This window comes from Triticum aestivum, chromosome 2B, assembly GCF_018294505.1.
Source record: "Triticum aestivum cultivar Chinese Spring chromosome 2B, IWGSC CS RefSeq v2.1, whole genome shotgun sequence".
NCBI classification, from domain to species: Eukaryota; Viridiplantae; Streptophyta; class Magnoliopsida; order Poales; family Poaceae; genus Triticum; species Triticum aestivum.
Genome location: NC_057798.1, coordinates 124,350,389 through 124,366,877, shown reverse-complemented (window position 1 = coordinate 124,366,877; position 16,489 = coordinate 124,350,389). Strand labels below are relative to the sequence as shown.

General features: G+C 43.2%; 1 pseudogene; it reads left to right on the top strand.

The window, feature by feature from the left end:
- Positions 1-15,429, top strand: part of LOC123039101 (L-type lectin-domain containing receptor kinase SIT2-like) — a 22,323-nt pseudogene extending 6,894 nt beyond the window's left edge.
- Positions 15,430-16,489: the final 1,060 nt, after the last annotated feature.

Sequence of the window (16,489 nt, the reverse complement as noted above, 5' to 3'; positions counted from 1 at the left end):
TTTTTGGGGGGGGGGGGTGTTAATTTAGGTGTTTCATATATTGTGTTAGCTAGCTAATTAATAGAGAGAAGTGTCCTCTCTTATCTTCGTGCTTGGTCGATGCTATGTACTATAGTATAGAGAGGACTAGACACGCTAGCTAGTTAAGCAAATGAAGGAAACAGAAGATCATCATGAACAGATGCATACAAAGAGAAATGATATCGATCACCTCTCCTTCTCTGAGAGATTGGTCGAACAACAAGTTCTCGTATATCTATCCGACGCTACTGGCTACATATATACAATATAAGTATCTTTTACAATATAATCTCCTAATTAAAATTGAACGCATCAGGGTCCATATGGTATTCTCCGTCTTTAGCGATCACGTGGTCAAGAAAGAATGCCGCCAATTCCTCTTGAATTCCTCGCATACGATCTGGTGGTAGGAGTTCATCCCGCATCCGAAATATCTAATTTGAAGAAGGGGGTCAATACACATAAATGAATAAATGAAACTGAACACAAATGATGGTAATAAAATAAAATTGTGAATATAATCATTTACGCACTTCATATTGTTTGTCGGAGTAGCCCCGCTCACAGGTCGTGTGGCGGATGGACTCGCAAATGTAGTATCCACAGTAATTGTTCCCTTCTTCCTGCCACAACCACTTTACAAGAAATAGAGGTCAATCAAACTAATAATTAGCAAGCATGCTAAATGGTATTGATGAAACTAGCGCTTGAATCACTAGGAGATGCGTGGAACATATATGCTACTATAGTACTTACTTTTGGGTGTCTAAATTGCAGTTTCTTCAGCAGTCCCGGAGTTTTTGAGGTGAATTTATTCCAAACCCTGCCAGACAAAGAAAACAATTACTTGATATCAGGAAATGAACAAATTGAAGTTGCCGATATGGTGCGATAATGATCGATTTAACTTACTTGTCTAGTATTTCAGTCATGTCCGCGTACTTCTTGGGATCTTCTCGTCTCGAGTCTAAGATGGTTACTAGTCCCTGCTCAAGCTTAATCTCTAGGAGAATATAGTGAAATCTGCGCACGCATGCATAACTCATCAATTACATTACTATAATCTCGACTAATAAGGGAAACCGAATATGCACAAGACAATAACACTCACTCGAATGCGTAAGGGAAGAGTACTATAGCTTTGTTTTGATTTAATATAAACGATTTTATCAGCTTGGCCTCGGTATCTTTGGCCTGAAATTTAACCATATATGCATCTATGAGATTTGTGTTAATGAACCCAATATCACCGATTTGTCTTTTCTTCAATTCAGCGATCTTCAATATGCATAATATAGTGAGAATAATTAAAAATACATGCAATGAAAGAGCTGACCTATATATAGAGACTTAATGACAGAAGTAATACTACTTACAGGCAGTAGCAAGTGATCATTAACTTATCGAGGGCCATTAAATTGAAAAACTCGAAGAACTCCTCAAATGAAACATTCAACAGTTCAATTCCAATGAGGTCATGCTCCTCTTTAACTCTGAGCGTCAAAATATTCCTCTCCTCAGACTCTCTGCAGGTTTTCGTATACCAATCATGGAATCTTCGCATCATCGTTGTTAGAGATTTTTCATCTTTGACGAGAGGCTTCCCGTACACGTATCTGTGTTCGTCCACCTCCAAGAAATCAAAATGTGCATCTCGAGCAGGTAATCTCCAAGATCGTTATAACCGGGCACCATCCCGCCTGGATGATTCGCGACGACGCTAGACACCTGGAGCAGGGGCAACGATTGGTTCGCTTGTTCGCCGAGCTGGGAAACTTTTTTCCCAGCTCGTCGTTCTGCTAACCTTTGAGCACTAACAATACTTCCCGACCGCTCCGCTTCGATAAATGACTTTGTAAGAATGCGCTCATAGTTGTCTTTCACCGGAGACTTTGGTGGTTTCGTCAGGGCAGCCAGAGTACGCTTCGCTTTTACCGGATCTATCTTCTCCTCCGGAGGTGGATTTTTCTTTGCTTTGACCCCTTCAAAGAAGTTGGTCACTTTGGCTTGCACGATCTTCGCATTTTCCTCCTGGCTCCTCTCGTATGGTAACTTTTCTGGAGTCTTCAGAGAAGGACAGTATATGTATTGCCTGCCTCTGGCTGTACTGCTAGACGTCGGAGCAAACGGAGCGGCTGCGGCTATTTTTCCTTTCTTACGAGGCAGAGGAGAAGGACGACGCGCCGGACCAGCCGGAGCGGCGGCGGGTCTCTTCCGCCCTTGTTGACGAGGCGGATAAGGAGGAGGCAGCTGGCTGCTCGGGCACGTCGGCGCAGGCGGAGAAGGAGGCGGAGTGCCGCCACGCGTCGGAGAAGGAGGCTGAGTGCCTTGATCACTCGCCGGAGGAGGCGGAGGAGGAGGCGGAGTGCCCTGACTCGCCGGAGGAGGAGGAGGAGGCGGAGGCGTCAGTTCAGAAGGTTGATGAGCTCCTTCCGCCATAGGCATGGAGTCTTCAGAGAAGAATCCAGCCGAATCTCCCCTTCACCCGTAGGGTGGTCAAGCTCAAGGTCCTCAAATCCGTCTGTTATTTGATCCACCATCACCCTAGCATATCTTTCTGGAATCGGCTGGCCATGGTAGGTTGAGCCAGGTTCATTAGGTATAACAGAGCCAACAACCGCCTTGACTTTCAATGTCATCCATCAGGTCATAAGGTGGCAATGCTGAGACTCCGTGATAGCATCCATGGGGTAGCTAGCAGGAGCCGTGAAGACAGGCTCCAGCTGCTAAGTCTGCTCAGCGGAAGCCACGTTGCTTCTCCGCTGAGATGGCGGGGTAGCTTCAGGGGAAGCTTCGGCATGTCGTTTGCTGCGATCTTCTTCTCATTCCTCTAGCCCTTGTACCCTTTCGTGTAGCGCCTGCAGTTGGCTATGCTCCACTTTCTTCCTCCTCTCCTGGGTTTTGTAACCCCCTGCGTCCGAAAACCCAGCCTTCCACGGAAGGGACCCTAGCGTGCCTCGTGTCCGTCCAGGGTGCTCAGGATTCCCGAGGGCTATTGTGAGCTCGTCGTTCTCTCTGTCTGGAGCAAACGTCCCTTGCTGCGCTTTCTCGATATACTCCTGAAGCCTCCTGACGGGTATTCGCAGTTGCTGTTCCGTCCAAATGCACTTCCCTGATACAGGGTCCAAGGTTCCGCCAACCCCGAAGAACCAAGTCCGGCAACAGTCTGGCCAGTTCAATGTCTCTGGTTCGACCCCTTTAGCAATCAGGTCATTCTCAACCTTGTCCCACAAAGGTCGGGCTTTGACGTAACCACCTGACCCCGTGCGATGGTGATGCTTCTTCTTCGCAACATTAATCTTGTTTGTCGCTGACATCTTCTTACTCTTTTCCGATGTCTTGTGGGCCACAAATGCGGGCCATTGATCTCTGATCTTCTCATACTTTCCGATGAATTCTGGTGTCTCTTTTTTGTTGACAAACGTTTTCAGCTCATTCTTCCACCTCCTGAATAGTTCTGCCATCTTCTTAAGAGCATGACACTTGATTAATTGCTCTTTAACTGGCTTCTCCGGATCCTCCTTTGGTGGTAGGGTGAAATTTGCCTTAAGCGTTGTCCAAAGATATTATTTCCGCATATCGGAGACATAAGACACCTCGGAGTCTTTCTTCTTTGGCTTTAACCATTGCTGGATACTGATCGGGATCTTGTCCCTAACAAGAACCCCGCACTGAGCATGAAATGCATCCCTTGTCTGGATGGGTTCAATCGGCTTGCCATCGCGCGCGATTGCTGTGATCTCAAACCTTTCATCCGAGCGCAACTTTTTCTTTGGGCCTCGTTTCTTTATCGAAGTTGAGCTCGATCCGGAGGGCTAGAGAAAATAAGAAAGACGAGAGTTAATTAATATGTGTACATATGAAACAATGAATGCATCAATTAACTAGTCATCATGGGCTTAACTAATATATATATACCTGGCCGGACTCGGTCCGGTCACCGGAGCCGTCATCACGGTCTCCTTCTTGTACCTCCATTGGGTCACCGGAGCCATCATAATCATAGCCTTCTTCACTACCCCGTCCTTCCTGACCATCAGTGTCGTTGAGAAACGACGCAACGACATCACTTCCTAGTGCGATTATGTCCCCCAACATGTCTTCTATTGCTTCGGCTCGGGGGTGCTCCATAGTTTCTGCAAATATTTACAACATGTCAATTATTATTCAAACATGACAGATGGATATATATTAGTGGCGAACGTAGAACTAGCTAGCTAATCATAATAAGGAATCATATTAGTGGCCTCGACGCTGCTTCTCTAGGGTTTGGGGGTGGCCTAGACAACGCTTCAAGGGTTTGGGGTGGCCTCGACACAACGCTTCAAGGGTTTCGGGTGGCCTCGACGACAACACTCTTTTAACTTGGTAAATTTGGGTGGCCTTGAGAGTTTTGGTTGAGCGAGAGGGCCGAGGGGGGTGCTCCCGTGGTATAAGTTATCACGGTCGAGAGGGGGTATATATATCGACCGCCCCTCATGTCGAAGTTATCCGGGAGGGGGTTATATCGACAACGACGCGACATACATACATGGGAAAATAATGTTATCGGGGAGGGGGTATATCGACCCCCCCTCTCATGTTGAAGTTATCGGGAGGGGGTATATCAACAACTACATACCCGATAAAAAATAAGAAGACAAAAGAAGAAATAAAAAGAGGAGAAGAAGAAAGGAATAGAAGAGAAGCAATCGAAGAAAAAAAAGAAGAAAAAAAGGAGAAGAAGAAAGGAATAGAGGAGAAAGAAGAAGAAAAATAGAATTCTATTTTTCTTCTTCTTTCTCCTCTATTCCTTTCTTCTTCTCCTCATCTTTTTCTTTATTTTTCCTCTTCTTATTTATTTCTCCTCTTCTTCTTTCTTCCTCTTCTTTTATTTTCTTTTTTCCTATGCCGTGGTCTAAAATCGGTCTATGCACGATAGAATATTCTGAAAAAATTACATATATGATCCCTCGACGTCCCCGCCTCTCTCATGAACAAAACAAACTATGAATAAAAACATCATGTTCTATGAACAAAAAATATCATATATTCCATCCACATCCATGCATACATCATATATATATGTGATCATCTATGAAAAAAACATCATATTCTATAAAAAAATCATCATATATATATGAACAAAAACAATTATGATAACAAGCATATATATAATCATATATATGAAAAAACAAGCATATACATATGAAAAAAATAAGCATATATATAAATGAAAAAAATGATGCGCCGGCCAGACCAAATGAGGAGGACGGCGACGACGACGGCGACTACGGGGGCAGGGTAGGGGGTAACAGCGACGGAGACGACGGGGGCGGGCCGGGGCGGCGTGCGTCGGGGCAGGGAAGCGGGCGAGGCGACGGCGGGCGAGGCGAAGGCGGGGGCGACAACAAAGATGTGGGTGGGGTAGGGGCGACAGCGACGGAGACAACGGGGGCGGGCCGGGGCGGCGCGCGTTGGGGCGGCGCACGTCGGGGCATGGGAGCGGGCGACGGCGAGGGCGTGGGCAACGGCGACAGCGACGGCGATGGCGGGGCCGGCGGGCGACGGCGGGGCAGCCTGTCGGCGTCGATGTCGTCGGCGTCGTCGGGGGCGGCAACTGCGAGATGAGAGTGGAAAATTCCTAAGTGTGAACTTATATAGCTAGGCCTTTAGTCCTAGTTGGTGCCACCAACTGGGACCAATGCCCCCCTGGCACCAACCGGGACCAAAGGTCTCTTTTCAGCAGCCCAAAGGGTGGGAAGCAGATGCCTTTGGTCCCGGTTGGTGGCACCAACCTGGACTAAAGGGTGGGCATTGGTACCGTTTGGGGCCACGAACCGGTACCAATGCACCCCCTTTAGTCCCGGTTGGTGCCACCAACCGGGACCAAAGGCCCCTGTGCTGCCCGCGTCACGGCCAATGTTTAGTCCCACCTCGCTAGTTGAGAGGGGCGCGCAGTGGTTTATAAGCCCCACTACCGCACCCCTCTCGAGCTCCTCTCCACTACAGGCTTACGGGCCTACTTGCTACTGCTATGCCTGTTGGGCCTTCTGGGCCTACTTCGGGCCTGAATCTTGTCCCATGGATTGGTTTCTAGTCGTATTCAGGCCGTGGTGGCCCAGTTGGTGGCAATTTTTATATTTTTTCCCAGTTTTCTTTTTTGCTTTATTTATTTTGTTTTGTTTCTATTTACAACAAAATACTTATTTATTTTATTTTATTTTGTTTATAATTACTTATTAATTTTATTTTATGATAATTCTTTTTGCTATTAAAGTTTCTAACAAAAAAAGTTCTTTATGAAAGTTCTTTTTGCTTTTAATGATTTTGAACAGAAAATACTTTGATAATTTTAGTTGCATCAATTTTATATAATTTTAGTTTCAATAATACTAGAGGTTCCTTATGATGTTTTGAACAGAAAATACTTTGATAATTTTAGTTTCATAAATTTTATTTATGTTATTAAAGTTTTTTTTGTTTCTACTTATTTATTTTATTAAAGTTTATATTATTTTGTTTCAAATTGCTTATTTATTTTATTTTATTTTGTTTCTTACTTCATTTGTTATTTTTCATGCATTTACTGATTATTTTGAGCTATAAAACCATGAAATTGAAAAGCATTTGAAATGAACTCTGAAAAGGTTCCAAGTTGGCATGGTATCATCATTTCACCCACATAGCATGTGCAAGAAAGTACAGAGGCTTACGACAAAAACTGGAGGCACTTCGTGTACAAAATGGACAATCTCTTTCGAAGTATCAGGGTTTCATACGGAAACTCGTCTGTTACAAAGGGATTTCATTTTTTTAACTTATTTGAACTCCCTTGTTTTTCTGTGTTCAAAATGCACCACTCAAAGCCACATCATCAATTTACAACCCTTTCTGACTTCATTTGTTATTTTTCATGCATTTACTGATTATTTTGAGCTATAAGACCATGAAATTGACAAGCATTTGAAATGAACTATGAAAAGGTTCCAAGTTGGCATGGTATCATCATTTCACCCACATAGCATGTGCGAGAAAGTAGAGAGGCTTACGGCAAAAACTGGATGCACTTCGTGTACAAAACGGGCAATCTCTTTCGAAGTATCAGGGTTTCATACGGAAACTCGTCTATTACAAAGGGATTTCATTTTTTGAACTTATTTGAACCCGCTTTGTTTTTTTGTGTTCAAAATGCACCATTCAAAGCCACATCATCAATTTACAACCCTTTCTGACTTCATTTGTTATTTTTCATTCATTTACTGATTATTTTGAGCTATAAGACCATGAAATTGAAAAGCATTTGAAATGAACTCTGGAAAGGTTCCAAGTTGGCATGGTATCATCATTCCACCCACATAGCATGTGCGAGAAAGTAGAGAGGGTTACGGCAAAAACTGGATGCACTTCGTGTACAAAACGGACAATCTCTTTCGAAGTATCAGGGTTTCATACGGAAACTCTCCTGTTCCAAGTTGGCATGGTATCATCATAGCATGTGCGACTTTCGAAGTATCAGGGTTTCCTACGGAAACTCGTCTATTACAAAGGGATTTCATTTTTTGAACTTATTTGAACCCGCTTTGTTTTTCTGTGTTCAAAATGCACCATTCAAAGCCACATCATCAATTTACAACCCTTTCTGACTTCATTTGTTATTTTTCATTCATTTACTGATTATTTTGAGCTATAAGACCATGAAATTGAAAAGCATTTGAAATGAACTCTGGAAAGGTTCCAAGTTGGCATGGTATCATCATTCCACCCACATAGCATGTGCGAGAAAGTAGAGAGGGTTACGGCAAAAACTGGATGCACTTCGTGTACAAAACGGACAATCTCTTTCGAAGTATCAGGGTTTCATACGGAAACTCGCCTGTTACAAAGGGATTTCATTTTTTTGAACTTATTTGAACTCCCTTGTTTTTCTGTGTTCAAAATGCACCATTCAAAGCCACATCATCAATTTACAACCCTTTCTGACTTCATTTGTTATTTTTCATGCATTTACTGATTATTTTGAGCTATAAGACCATGAAATTGAAAAGCATTTGAAATGAACTCTGAAAAGGTTCGTTGGCATGGTATCATCATTTCACCCACATAGCATGTGCGAGAAAGTAGAGAGGCTTACGGCAAAAACTGGATACACTTCATGTACAAAACGGACAATCTCTTTCGATGTATCAAGGTTTCATACGGAAACTCGTCTGTTACAAAGGGATTTCATTTTTTTTAACTTATTTGAACCCCCTTGTTTTTCTGTGTTCAAAATGCACCATTCAAAGCCACATCATCAATTACAACCCTTTCTGACTTCATTTGTTATTTTTCATGCATTTACTAATTATTTTGAGCTATAAGACTATGAAATTGAAAAGCATTTGAAATGAGCTCTGAAAAGGTTCCAAGTTGGCATGGTATCAACATTTCACCCACATAGCATGTGCGAGAAAGTAGAGAGGGTTACGGCAAAAACTGGATGCACTTCGTATACAAAATGGACAATCTCTTTCGAAGTATGAGGGTTTCATACGGAAACTCGTCTGTTATAAAGGGATTTCATTTTTTTGAACTTATTTGAACTCCCTTGTTTTTCTGTATTCAAAATGCACCATTCAAAGCCACATCATCAATTTACAACCCTTTCTGACTACATTTGTTATTTTTCATGCATTTACTGATTATTTTGAGCTATAAGACCATGAAGTTGAAAAGCATTTGAAATGAACTCTAAAACCAAAGTACATACATAGTTCTCCAGAGCATTAAAACCAAAGTACATACATAGTTCTCATTGAACAACATATAGCTCTCCAGAGCATCTAATTAAACCATACATTGAAATTATGTAAAACATTTCAATGCAAAAACAAATGCGATCATAACCGCAACCAAGGTAACAACTGATCCAACTGCATAATGATACCAAGCCTCAGTATGAATGGCATATTTTCTAATCTTTTTAATCTTCAACCGCATTGCATCCATCTTGATCTTGTGATCATCGATGACATCCGCAATATGCAACTCCAATATCATCTTCTCCTCCTCAATTTTTCTTATTTTTTCTTGAAGTACTTGTTTTCTTCTTCAACTAAATTTAACCTCTCGACAATAGGGTTGGTTGGAATTTCCAGTTCAACAACCTCCTAGATAAATAAAATCTATGTCACATTGGTCGGCATAATTGTCATAAACAATAAATGAACCAAATAGTCATGAAAAGATAATATATATACCACATCTGAATCATAGACAGGACGAGGGCCGACGGGGGTGGATACCAAAACCATCGCACTATATAATAACAAGGAATAATAAAAGTAAGAAAATTAGCAAGTATCTATCTGAAGTCAGAATTTTTTTCTTTCAGAAAGAAGATAAGAACAAGAGGTTCACCACGGTGGTGCTGACGACGAGATCGGCGCGGGCGATTGATGGCGGTGAAGACGGGGTGGGGACGGGGCGTGACGGATCGCTAAATCTAGACAAATCTCATTGAAAATGAAGCTCGGAGGTCAAGTTTCGAGAGCAGAAAGCTTAACTAGTGTGGCTCGGGCATTTCATCGAACACCTCATGTGCATAGGAAGTGAACTAGAGCACCCAAATGCCCTACCCTCGTCGGCTTGACAAAACAGAACACTCTGGAGTGCTCTGCCGCAGCGGTGGGTATATATAGGCAAGTTAGGGCTCGTTTGGTTCTTGGGCAAGGGCTTGCTCAGCCTGGCCTGGCAAGGAAGAGGTCGATTTGGTTCCTAAGCGAGCTTACCTCGTTGCCCACAGTTTCCAGGTTTTTCTATGCTGGAGCGAGCGAGCCAATTTGGCTAGCCTTCATCGGCAAGGCTAGCCTTGCCTAGCAAGGTAAACTGGCAAGGGATCCAAACGCTCCCTTATTTGTCCCGGTTCGTGGCATGAACCGGGACTAAAGCCACCCCTTCTGTCCCGGTTCAAGCCACGAACCGGGACCAATGGTTGTGGGCCAGGAGCGAGGACCATTGGTCCCGGTTCGTGGCTTGAACCAGGACAAATGGTTCCACACGGGCCGGGACCAATGCCCACGAGGCCCCGGCCGCCCCCCTGGGCTCACGAACCGGGTTTAATACCCCCCATGGGTCCCGGTTCTTGAAGAACCGGGACTAATGGGCTGGCCAGACCCAAACGTTAGCCCTGTTTTCTACTAGTGATCCACCATCCGACTTAGCATCAAGATTGGTGCAGTGATTTGCGGTATAAAGATGCGAAATATTTTGCTACACTAGTAGAAAAGAGGGCTTTGGTCGAGGCCGGGTTAGCCCACTAGTCCCGGTTCAGTCTAGAACCGGGACTAATGGGGGCATTAGTCCCGCTTCGTGCGCCCAGGGGCCACGTGGGCCATTTGTCCTGGTTCGTCTGGACCTTTTAGTCCCGGTTGGTGCCACGAACCGGGACTAAAGGGTGTGATGCCCATTAGAACCGGTTCGTGGCATCAACCGGTACTAAAGGTTAGACCTTTAGTCCCGGTTCGAGCCACCAACCGGTACTAATGGGGTTTGAGGCATTAGTACCGATTCATGGCACGATCCGGTACTAAAGGTCTCATTTTCACCCCCCCCCCCCCCGTGGATCGCCTTTTCAGTTTAAAAAAAATAGAAGAAAATGATGAAAATGTCAAAACAATAAAAGAAAATAAGTTTCCCATGTGATATGTGGTCTAGTTGTTGGGAAAATTTGCAAATGTGAATTTTGACTTTATTTGCAAAATCTCTCTAGAATTTAGTAAAATGGGCATAACTCTCGGATGAAAAAGTTTTTTATATGAAAAATCATCTACTCGAAAAGTTGCATCCAAATTTAACAAGGGGAACCCGTTAAACATTTTCAAAATCCTCAAAAACCTAACAGAAAAAAATTTACGGGGCTTTTAAGATCTAGAGTGAAAAAAATCGAAAAAAATTCAAACTGTGGTCAAACAATGGTCAAACTAATTATTCTAGAATATTAGTGTTACTAAATAATTATTTCAGTTATTTTGAATTTTGGTCAAATCTGGTCAAACTGTGGTCAAACAATGGTCAAACTAATTATTCAAGAAATATTAGTGTTACTAAATAATTATTGTTTTTTAAAACAATAGTTTCAAACTCAAACAGTGAAATGTGTCACTTCATGCTCAAGCAAAATTCCTGAGGGTTAATAGGATTGACATCTTACTATTGTCAGGAAAACAACAAGTGCAGACTTGGCAACGAGGGAGAATAGAACCCGAAAGTTAAGCGTGCTCAGTCTGGGGGAGTTGGAGGATGGGTGACCGTTCGGGAAGTTAGATGATTTGGAATGATGATGGGTGATTAGAGATTAGAGGATAAATTGAGTAGTGATGAGGGGTGGTGATTAGAGATTAGAGGTTAAAATAATTCAGAAATTTGAAAATAAAAAAATTCAAAAAATTCAATTTTTTTTAAAAAAAATCACAAAATTTTCTTTAGTCCCGGTTGGTGTTACCAACCGGGACTAAAGGTGGAGCTCCACGTGGCCGCGACCTTTAGTCCCGGTTTGTGTTAGAACCGGGAGTAAAGGCCCTTACAAACCGGGACAAATGCCCTGTTTTCTACTAGTGCTAGAGTATACACTAAAATATGCCCAGACATGCACAACTCTTTGTCAGGATGGTTGTTGGCGAAGCGTACGAGAGTGGAGCGATGGGTGGGTGGTTGCACACACACTAGACTTTGTCTCCAAACTAAAGACTTGCCTTTTATTTTCATTTCTAACATTTTGAATTGCTCACAACTTTTTAACCGAAATTTCCAAAAGAGTAATAGTTTTTTACATATTTGAATTATTAAGGCCCACAAGATCTTTAAAATACAACTGCTTTGGATATATTTTTATTATTTTGAAGTATCAATCATATTTTAACTTTAGTTTTATTTCACAATGAAGCTACTTGTTTCATTGAAATTGAAATTTGAAATTTGCGAAGATGCATACTTTAGTGTGCAAAACTAATATTCCTGATTTATACGTGAAATTGAAATATGATATTGGGGAAATATATTTCAAGAACACCAGTTTGAGACATTGAAATGAGCAGATTCACAAATATCATACTTCAAAAGTATGATTTGACTAAAACAATATAATTTCAGTAATTTTAAAAACGGATTTGAAAGAATTAGTTTTACATTTTCCAGATAATCAGTTTCACGTTTTTGAAATAATTAACAAGATCCACATATTTCACACTGAAATCTGCTTCATATAAAATGATTTCTATCATTTCAAAAAACCAGTTTCACTCATTTCGTAAACTAATTTCACTCAATTCAAAAACTAATTTCACCCATTTCTTAAAAGCTGATTTAGCTCATTCTGAAAAACTGATTTCACTCGTTTATTTACTCATTTGGAAATAAATTTCACTCATTTGAAAAACTAATTTCACTCACTGTCACTCATTTCAAAAAATATTGATTTCACACAATTCAAAATAATGATATCACTCATTTAAAAAAGTGACTTCACTCATTTAAAAAATACTAATTTTATTCAATTCAAAATAGTGATTCCGCTCATTTTAAAAAACTGATTTCACTTATTTCAAATTACTGCTTTCGCTCATTTCAAAGAACTGTGGTACTGCATGGGACTCTCCCTCTCCAACTCTAAAATAGCCAATAGGGCCATAGAATATAGGAGGCAAGAGGGAGATCAGAGGTTGACTTGTAACAGCACCCCCTTGTATGGGTCATACCAAAGGAGCAGCCGAGCCTCAAGATTACTGTTAGCAAACAGAAAAATAATAAAGACTACAGTCTTTTCAAAAGTATGACACTTGTTCTTCATGCCACTTGGATTGGGTGGATTGGACGTACTGGTGATAGAAATTAAGAACAACAGTGTATATTTTGGTTGGGTGAAGTTGTGCGGTGCGAGACCGGATTGGCCGAGAAAGTTCTACGGATAAAGACGGGATGAAAGGCCCAATAGTCCTAGTACTTTGTTTTCTGCAGTTAAATATAGCACTTGTCGTGAGGAGTGAGTGATTGCTTGCAACACCTTAAATCACACGCAATATGTGGCTGATCTGTTCTCTTATACCGTGCCATTGAAAAGGCTTGCTGCCATGCGTCATTTTGTTCTGAACTGGAGGCTGCGCTGACAAATTCCGTAGTCGCATCGCATGTTAACTTATTGCGGTCTCCATTCAACAAAAAGGTAAAAATGTCGAGAAAATTTATTATCTCATGCTTGTCATTATCAGGCCACGCATTCAGATAGCATATTATGTCGCATGGTCGCATCATACACTTGACTTTGGCAAGCTAACCCTCCAATAATATAAACTGTGTTGGTACTTGTACGTGTGTAGTAGCCGAATACTGCAAACAACTTTTCTCACTTCCCCACCACGTACCTATTTGCAGCCTAGCAGTAGACCTGGCCGCCAAGCTGCATAGATCCATCCTTGCGTACTCCCTGTGCCTCACGATCCTCTCCCTTGACCCGAATTATGTAGCTCTCTGCACTGCTGCGCAGGCGCAGTCGTTCGTCTACTCCGGCTTCCAGGGAGCCGATATCACCCTCGACGGCTCCGCCGTGGTCCAACCCAGCGGGCTCCTCCAGCTGACCAACAGCTCCGACATCATAGGCTACGCGTTCCACCGGGCTCCCTTGCGTTTCCGTCCCGGCGCCGGCGGCACGGTGCGATCCTTCTCGCTCTCCTTCGTCTTCGCCGTCCAGTCCGAGTTCGTCAAGGAGAGCAGCGGCGGCATGGCCTTCTTCGTGGCCCCCGGCAGGAACTTCTCCGGCGCCATGCCGGGCAGTTTCCTGGGCCTCTTCAACGCCTCGACCAACGGCCGCCCCGACAACCGCATCTTCGTGGCTGAGCTCGACACCTTTGGCAACGGGGAGTTCAAGGACATAGATAGCAACCATGTGGGCATCGACGTCAACTGGTTAGTCTCCATTGAAGCCCACACGGCTGGTTTCTATGATGACAAGACTGGTAGCTTCACAAACTTATCTCTGAATAGTGGGGATCCGATGCAACTGTGGATCGAATATGATGCACAGATCACACAGATCGTGTCGACCTTGGCTCCCCTCGGTGCTGCCAAGCCTCGCAGGCCATTGTTCACCGCCATCACCAACCTCTCCGATGTGCTGGAGGACCCGTCTTTTGTTGGCTTCTCCGGCTCATCTGGCTCACTCAGCACACACTACTCCGTGCTTGGTTGGAGCTTTGGCGTGGATGGCCCTGCCCCGGCAATCAACATCACAAATTTGCCCAAGTTGTTTCGTGGTCGTCAGGAGGCTCGATCCAAAGTCTAGCAGATCGTCCTTCCGATTGCCACCGCAGTGTTCATCGCAGCTGTAGGAACCGCCATCACCCTTCTCGTACGAAGGCATCGGAGGTACGCTGAGCTGCGAGAGGATTGGGAGGTGGAGTTCGGGCCACATCGGTTCTCGTACAAGGACCTGTACCATGCTACGGAAGGATTCAAGAACAAGAACCTCTTGGGCGAAGGAGGCTTTGGGAAAGTGTACAAAGGAGTACTCCCCGTATCCAACGTGGAGATAGCCGTGAAGAAAGTGTCCCATGAGTCAAGGCAGGGCATGAAGGAGTTCATCGCCGAGGTCGCAAGTATTGGCCGCCTTCGACACCGCTACCTAGTGCAGTTGCTTGGATATTGCCGGCGTGAACATGAGCTCATTCTGGTGTACGAGTACATGCCGAATGGTAGTCTTGATAAGTACCTGCATTGTGGAGAGGACAAGCCGACGCTTGACTGGACCCAGAGGTTTGGCATCATCAATGGGATAGCATGTGGCTTGTGGTATCTACACGAGAAATGGGAAAAAGTTGTCATTCATAGAGACATAAAAGCAAGCAATGTGCTCCTTGATGGTGAAATGAATGGACGGCTCGGTGATTTTGGCCTTGCAAGGTTATATGATCATGGTACCGATCTACAAACCACACATGTGGTTGGCACCATGGGTTACTAGCCCCAGAGTTGCTACGCTCGGGCAAGGCTTCTCCTCTTACGGATGTTTATGCTTTCGGCACATTCCTTCTTGAGGTAGCATGTGGACAGAGGCCCATTAAGCAAGACTCCAAAGACGAACACATCATGCTGGTGGATTGGGTACGCGAGCATTGCCACAATGGAACCCTCTTGCAAACTATGGACACAAGGTTCCATGGTAACTATGACAAGGACAAGGCCAGCATGGTGCTGAAGCTAGGGCTCTTGTGCTTGCATCCGTTGCCCAGTGCGAGGCCTAGCATGAAACAAGTCATGGAGTACCTCGAGGGAGAGACCGCGCTACCAGAGCTAGCACCCACACATATCAACAACGTCAACGTGATGCAAACCAGAGGATTTCCTGACCTAACGACGAGCATCGGCACATTCTCCGGTCTCTCAGGGGGGCGATGATGACCCATGTTTGTGTTGTTTAATATAATTCTGATTTATTAACGTGTACTTGCATATGAAGAACCGGTGGTGTATGTTATATATGAGTGCTTGTATGGAAAATTAATTAGTAGAGTTAGTATGATGCCCCAAGGGAATATGTAGTAATCGAGTGACCCGATCAGATGTATAAGCCCTCTGTTGTGACATGATTTGGTTATTTTCACTAGGGTCTTGGTTTGCACTTTTGTGACACTCAGAAGCCTTTTGCTAGCACAGTGTAACATTCAAGAGTCAAGACCTACTTTCAGTGTCTCACTCCAGAAATATCTTTGCCTTATTATACTTTCAGCCTGACATATTGTGGCCTAGCCCATATTGCTCTCCCTAAGAGATTATATTACTTATGGCTCTAAGCCTAGAATTAAATCTAGTCCAAGGGCCACCGGCACAGGAGTTCCTATGCGCCGCTCGTTGAGGCAAATTGCCGAGCGGACGCACATGTGCGACTCCAGCTGGGCTGGCCCATTGGGGTAACACAGTGAAAAATCCCGAAAGAGAGTGCTCGAGGGAGGGATTGAACAAGGGACCTCTGTTGCTTACGTGCGAGCCTATCCAACGGGATAGACAAGCTTTCTCGGTTTACTATGGCGCGCGAAGCTAAAGGCAATGTAGATCCAAACATTTGGTCAAATTCCGAAAGCGAAAATTATGTTGAAAAAGTGTTTTCTTTAAAAGAGAACACTTTTCAAATTTGGGAAGAAAAATTAAAAGCTAAACCATTTTTTTGAATATGTGATCAAATTTTTGATAAACTAAACACTTCTTTAAAATCACGAACATTTTTGAATATGTGAACAACTTTTTGTTAAAGGGAACATTTTCTAAAACTCTGATTTTTTTTGGAAACACGAATATTTTTGGAAGCTGTGAACAAGTTTTGAAACAAGAACATTTTTTTAAACTCAGAACAAAATATGAAAACGAAAACATTTTTTAAATTTTCGAACATTTTTTTAAAAACATGAACAGTTTTTATGACATCAAGAACAATTTTAAAAACTGTGAAAGATTCATAAAA